This window comes from Anthonomus grandis, unplaced genomic scaffold (genome assembly GCF_022605725.1).
Source record: "Anthonomus grandis grandis unplaced genomic scaffold, icAntGran1.3 ctg00000638.1, whole genome shotgun sequence".
Taxonomy (NCBI): Eukaryota; Metazoa; Arthropoda; class Insecta; order Coleoptera; family Curculionidae; genus Anthonomus; species Anthonomus grandis.
In genome coordinates this window covers 3,526-11,029 of record NW_026088560.1, presented here as the reverse complement: position 1 = coordinate 11,029, position 7,504 = coordinate 3,526, and the positions used below count along the sequence as shown (strand labels likewise).

Here is a 7,504-nt window from a genome sequence, read left to right as displayed (position 1 = left end):
AGGAAATGAGAGCACTTTGAAAATCCTGAAAAAGTCGTTTTCGACGTCCGTTTTTGAGGACAAAAATGGGCATCAAAAATGCCATATCTCGGCTATCGTAAGAGCTACGACCTTGCGGATGGTCTCGTTGGATTCAGAATGACGAAACTAAGACAAAACCGTTGGAATTTTCCCGATAGCTCCCATAGAAGCCGAGATATCGACCTTCAAAGTTTGGGTTTTTTCATTTTTCGGGTATACCCCCCCGTATCAAATTTGTTCACCAATTGATTTTTTTCAAAATCAAACTAAGTATACCAGCGTTTTATTTGGATCACCTAGATTACGAAAACACCGGGTTATAACAGGATCCGAGCAGAACTAAGAGAATGAGAGCACTTTGAAAATCCTGAAAAAGTCGTTTTCGACGTCCGTTTTTGAGGCCAAAAATGGGCATCAAAAATGCCATATCTCGGCTATCGTAAGAGCTACGACCTTGCGGATGGTCTCGTTGGATTCAGAATGACGAAACTAAGACAAAACCGTTGGAATTTTCCCGATAGCTCCCATAGAAGCCGAAATATCGACCTTCAAAGTTTGGGTTTTTTCATTTTTCGGGTATACCCCCCCGTATCGAATTTTTCACCAAAAATTGATTTTTTTCGAAATCAAACTAAGTATACCAGCGTCTTATTTGGATCACCTAGATTACGAAAACACCGGGTTATAACAGGATCCGAGCAGAACTAAGGGAATGAGAGCACTTTGAAAATTCTGAAAAAGTCGTTTTCGACGTCCGTTTTTGAGGACAAAAATGGGCATCAAAAATGCCATATCTCGGCTATCGTAAGAGCTACGACCTTGCGGATGGTCTCGTTGGATTCAGAATGACGAAACTAAGACAAAACCGTTGGAATTTTCCCGATAGCTCCCATAGAAGCCGAGATATCGACCTTCAAAGTTTGGGTTTTTTCATTTTTCGGGTATACCCCCCCGTATCAAATTTTTTTACCAAAAATTGATTTTTTTCGAAATCAAACTAAGTATACCAGCGTCTTATTTGGATCACCTAGATTACGAAAACACCGGGTTATAACAGGATCCGAGCAGAACTAAGGGAATGAGAGCACTTTGAAAATCCTGAAAAAGTCGTTTTCGACGTCCGTTTTTGAGGCCAAAAATGGGCATCAAAAATGCCATATCTCGGCTATCGTAAGAGCTACGACCTTGCGGATGGTCTCGTTGGATTCAGAATGATGAAATTAAGACAAAACCGTTGGAATTTTCCCGATAGCTCCCATAGAAGCCGAGATATCGACCTTCAAAGTTTGGGTTTTTTCATTTTTCGGGTATGCCCCCCCCGTATCAAATTTTTTCACCAAAAATTGATTTTTTTCGAAATCAAACTAAGTATACCAGCGTCTTATTTGGATCACCTAGATTACGAAAACACCGGGTTATAACAGGATCCGAGCAGAACTAAGGGAATGAGAGCACTTTGAAAATCCTGAAAAAGTCGTTTTCGACGTCCGTTTTTGAGGACAAAAATGGGCATCAAAAATGCCATATCTCGGCTATCGTAAGAGCTACGACCTTGCGGATGGTCTCGTTGGATTGAGAATGACGAAACTAAGACAAAACCGTTGGAATTTTCCCGATAGCTCCCATAGAAGCCGAGATATCGACCTTCAAAGTTTGGGTTTTTTCATTTTTCGGGTATACCCCCCCGTATCAAATTTTTTCACCAAAAATTGATTTTTTTTGAAATCAAACTAAGTATACCAGCGTCTTATTTGGATCACCTAGATTACGAAAACACCGGGTTATAACAGGATCCGAGCAGAACTAAGGGAATGAGAGCACTTTGAAAATCCTGAAAAAGTCGTTTTCGACGTCCGTTTTTGAGGACAAAAATGGGCATCAAAAATGCCATATCTCGGCTATCAAAAGAGCTACGACCTTGCGGATGGTCTCGTTGGATTCAGAATGACGAAACTAAGACAAAACCGTTCGAATTTTCCCGATAGCTCCCATAGAAACCGAGATATCGACCTTCAAAGTTTGGGTTTTTTCATTTTTCGGGTATACCCCCCCGTATCAAATTTTTTCACCAAAAATTGATTTTTTTCGAAATCAAACTAAGTATACCAGCGTCTTATTTGGATCACCTAGATTACGAAAACACCGGGTTATAACAGGATCCGAGCAGAACTAAGGGAATGAGAGCACTTTGAAAATCCTGAAAAAGTCGTTTTCGACGTCCGTTTTTGAGGCCAAAAATGGGCATCAAAAATGCCATATCTGGGCTATCGTAAGAGCTACGACCTTGCGGATGGTCTCGTTGGATGCAGAATAACGAAACTAAGACAAAACCGTTGGAATTTTCCCGATAGCTCCCATAGAAGCCGAGATATCGACCTTCAAAGTTTGGGTTTTTTCATTTTTCGGGTATACCCCCCCGTATCGAATTTTTCACCAAAAATTGATTTTTTTCGAAATCAAACTAAGTATACCAGCGTCTTATTTGGATCACCTAGATTACGAAAACACCGGGTTAAAACAGGATCCGAGCAGAACTAAGGGAATGAGAGCACTTTGAAAATTCTGAAAAAGTCGTTTTCGACGTCCGTTTTTGAGGACAAAAATGGGCATCAAAAATGCCATATCTCGGCTATCGTAAGAGCTACGACCTTGCGGATGGTCTCGTTGGATTCAGAATGACGAAACTAAGACAAAACCGTTGGAATTTTCCCGATAGCTCCCATAGAAGCCGAGATATCGACCTTCAAAGTTTGGGTTTTTTCATTTTTCGGGTATACCCCCCCGTATCAAATTTTTTCACCAAAAATTGATTTTTTTCGAAATCAAACTAAGTATACCAGCGTCTTATTTGGATCACCTAGATTACGAAAACACCGGGTTATAACAGGATCCGAGCAGAACTAAGGGAATGAGAGCACTTTGAAAATCCTGAAAAAGTCGTTTTCGACGTCCGTTTTTGAGGACAAAAATGGGCATCAAAAATGCCATATCTCGGCTATCGTAAGAGCTACGACCTTGCGGATGGTCTCGTTGGATTGAGAATGACGAAACTAAGACAAAACCGTTGGAATTTTCCTGATAGCTCCCATAGAAGCCGAGATATCGACCTTCAAAGTTTGGGTTTTTTCATTTTTCGGGTATACCCCCCCGTATCAAATTTTTTCACCAAAAATTGATTTTTTTCGAAATCAAACTAAGTATACCAGCGTCTTATTTGGATCACCTAGATTACGAAAACTCCGGGTTATAACAGAATCCGAGCAGAACTAAGGGAATGAGAGCACTTTGAAAATCCTGAAAAAGTCGTTTTCGACGTCCGTTTTTGAGGCCAAAAATGGGCATCAAAAATGCCATATCTCGGCTATCGTAAGAGCTACGACCTTGCGGATGGTCTCGTTGGATTCAGAATGACGAAACTAAGACAAAACCGTTGGAATTTTCCCGATAGCTCCCATAGAAGCCGAGATATCGACCTTCAAAGTTTGGGTTTTTTCATTTTTCGGGTATACCCCCCCGTATCAAATTTTTTCACCAAAAATTGATTTTTTTCGAAATCAAACTAAGTATACCAGCGTCTTATTTGGATCACCTAGATTACGAAAACACCGGGTTATAACAGGATCCGAGCAGAACTAAGGGAATGAGAGCACTTTGAAAATCCTAAAAAAGTCGTTTTCGACGTCCGTTTTTGAGGACAAAAATGGGCATCAAAAATGCCATATCTCGGCTATCGTAAGAGCTACGACCTTGCGGATGGTCTCGTTGGATTCAGAATGACGAAACTAAGACAAAACCGTTAGAACTTTCCCGATAGCTCCCATAGAAGCCGAGATATCGACCTTCAAAGTTTGGGTTTTTTCATTTTTCGGGTATACCCCCCCGTATCAAATTTTTTCACCAAAAATTGATTTTTTTCGAAATCAAACTAAGTATACCAGCGTCTTATTTGGATCACCTAGATTACGAAAACGCCGGGTTATAACAGGATCCGAGCAAAACTAAGGGAATGAGAGCACTTTGAAAATCCTGAAAAAGTCGTTTTCGACGTCCGTTTTTGAGGCCAAAAATGGGCATCAAAAATGCCATATCTCGGCTATCGTAAGAGCTACGACCTTGCGGATGGTCTCGTTGCATTCAGAATGACGAAATTAAGACAAAACCGTTGGAATTTTCCCGATAGCTCCCATAGAAGCCGAGATATCGACCTTCAAAGTTTGGGTTTTTTCATTTTTCGGGTATACCCCCCCGTATCAAATTTTTTCACCAAAAATTGATTTTTTTCGAAATCAAACTAAGTATACCAGCGTCTTATTTGGATCACCTAGATTACGAAAACACCGGGTTATAACAGGATCCGAGCAGAACTAAGGGAATGAGAGCACTTTGAAAATCCTGAAAAAGTCGTTTTCGACGTCCGTTTTTGAGGACAAAAATGGGCATCAAAAATGCCATATCTCGGCTATCGTAAGAGCTACGACCTTGCGGATGGTCTCGTTGGATTCAGAATGACGAAACTAAGACAAAACCGTTAGAACTTTCCCGATAGCTCCCATAGAAGCCGAGATATCGACCTTCAAAGTTTGGGTTTTTTCATTTTTCGGGTATACCCCCCCGTATCAAATTTTTTCACCAAAAATTGATTTTTTTCGAAATCAAACTAAGTATACCAGCGTCTTATTTGGATCACCTAGATTACGAAAACGCCGGGTTATAACAGGATCCGAGCAAAACTAAGGGAATGAGAGCACTTTGAAAATCCTGAAAAAGTCGTTTTCGACGTCCGTTTTTGAGGCCAAAAATGGGCATCAAAAATGCCATATCTCGGCTATCGTAAGAGCTACGACCTTGCGGATGGTCTCGTTGGATTCAGAATGACGAAACTAAGACAAAACCGTTGGAATTTTCCCGATAGCTCCCATAGAAGCCGAGATATCGACCTTCAAAGTTTGGGTTTTTTCATTTTTCGGGTATACCCCCCCGTATCAAATTTTTTCACCAAAAATTGATTTTTTTCGAAATCAAACTAAGTATACCAGCGTCTTATTTGGATCACCTAGATTACGAAAACACCGGGTTATAACAGGATCCGAGCAGAACTAAGGGAATGAGAGCACTTTGAAAATCCTGAAAAAGTCGTTTTCGACGTCCGTTTTTGAGGACAAAAATGGGCATCAAAAATGCCATATCTCGGCTATCGTAAGAGCTACGACCTTGCGGATGGTCTCGTTGGATTCAGAATGACGAAACTAAGACAAAACCGTTAGAACTTTCCCGATAGCTCCCATAGAAGCCGAGATATCGACCTTCAAAGTTTGGGTTTTTTCATTTTTCGGGTATACCCCCCCGTATCAAATTTTTTCACCAAAAATTGATTTTTTTCGAAATCAAACTAAGTATACCAGCGTCTTATTTGGATCACCTAGATTACGAAAACGCCGGGTTATAACAGGATCCGAGCAAAACTAAGGGAATGAGAGCACTTTGAAAATCCTGAAAAAGTCGTTTTCGACGTCCGTTTTTGAGGCCAAAAATGGGCATCAAAAATGCCATATCTCGGCTATCGTAAGAGCTACGACCTTGCGGATGGTCTCGTTGCATTCAGAATGACGAAATTAAGACAAAACCGTTGGAATTTTCCCGATAGCTCCCATAGAAGCCGAGATATCGACCTTCAAAGTTACTCTCACGAGATGTGTCGGGTATACCCCCCCGTATCAAATTTTTTCACCAAAAATTGATTTTTTTCGAAATCAAACTAAGTATACCAGCGTCTTATTTGGATCACCTAGATTACGAAAACACCGGGTTATAACAGGATCCGAGCAGAACTAAGGGAATGAGAGCACTTTGAAAATCCTGAAAAAGTCGTTTCGACGTCCGTTTTTTGAGGTCAAAAATGGGCATCAAAAATGCCATATCTCGGCTATCGTAAGAGCTACGACCTTGCGGGATGGTCTCGTTGGATTCAGAATGACGAAACTAAGACAAAACCGTTGGAATTTTCCCGATAGCTCCCATAGAAGCAGAGATATCGACCTTCAAAGTTTGGGTTTTTTCATTTTTCGGGTATACCCCCCCGTATCAAATTTTTTCACCAAAAATTGATTTTTTTCGAAATCAAACTAAGTATACCAGCGTCTTATTTGGATCACCTAGATTACGAAAACACCGGGTTATAACAGGATCCGAGCAGAACTAAGGGAATGAGAGCACTTTGAAAATCCTGAAAAAAGTCGTTTTCGACGTCCGTTTTTGAGGCCAAAAATGGGCATCAAAAATGCCATATCTCGGCTATCGTAAGAGCTACGACCTTGCGGATGGTCTCGTTGCATTCAGAATGACGAAATTAAGACAAAACCGTTGGAATTTTCCCGATAGCTCCCATAGAAGCCGAGATATCGACCTTCAAAGTTTGGGTTTTTTCATTTTTCGGGTATACCCCCCCGTATCAAATTTTTTCACCAAAAATTGATTTTTTCGAAATCAAACTAAGTATACCAGCGTCTTATTTGGATCACCTAGATTACGAAAACACCGGGTTATAACAGGATCCGAGCAGAACTAAGGGAATGAGAGCACTTTGAAAATCCTGAAAAAGTCCGTTGGAATTTTCCCGATAGCTCCCATAGAAGCCGAGATATCGACCTTCAAAGTTTGGGTTTTTTCATTTTTCGGGTATACCCCCCCGTATCAAATTTTTTCACCAAAAATTGATTTTTTTCGAAATCAAACTAAGTATACCAGCGTCTTATTTGGATCACCTAGATTACGAAAACACCGGGTTATAACAGGATCCGAGCAGAACTAAGGGAATGAGAGCACTTTGAAAATCTTGAAAAAGTCCGTTGGAATTTTCCCGATAGCTCCCATAGAAGCCGAGATATCGACCTTCAAAGTTTGGGTTTTTTCATTTTTCGGGTATACCCCCCCGTATCAAATTTTTTTCACCAAAAATTGATTTTTTTCGAAATCAAACTAAGTATACCAGCGTCTTATTTGGATCACCTAGATTACGAAAACACCGGGTTATAACAGGATCCGAGCAGAACTAAGGGAATGAGAGCACTTTGAAAATCCTGAAAAAGTCGTTTTCGACGTCCGTTTTTGAGGACAAAAATGGGCATCAAAAATGCCATATCTCGGCTATTGTAAGAGCTACGACCTTGCGGATGGTCTCGTTGGATTCAGAATGACGAAACTAAGACAAAACCGTTAGAACTTTCCCGATAGCTCCCATAGAAGCCGAGATATCGACCTTCAAAGTTTGGGTTTTTTCATTTTTCGGGGTATACCCCCCCCGTATCAAATTTTTTCACCAAAAATTGATTTTTTTTCGAAATCAAACTAAGTATACCAGCGTCTTATTTGGATCACCTAGATTACGAAAACGCCGGGTTATAACAGGATCCGAGCAAAACTAAGGGAATGAGAGCACTTTGAAAATCCTGAAAAAGTCGTTTTCGACGTCCGTTTTTGAGGCCAA

At 40.6% G+C, this 7,504-nt stretch overlaps 1 long non-coding RNA gene across 1 annotated transcript; it reads right to left on the bottom strand.

Moving 5' to 3' along the window:
• Nucleotides 1–287: 287 nt before the first annotated feature.
• LOC126749741 (uncharacterized) lies at nt 288–2,044 on the bottom strand. Its single transcript, XR_007665293.1, has 3 exons — nt 1,939–2,044; nt 1,049–1,205; nt 288–317 (listed from the first exon to the last, which is right to left on the bottom strand). It is a non-coding gene; the product is annotated as an uncharacterized LOC126749741 (long non-coding RNA).
• Nucleotides 2,045–7,504: the final 5,460 nt, after the last annotated feature.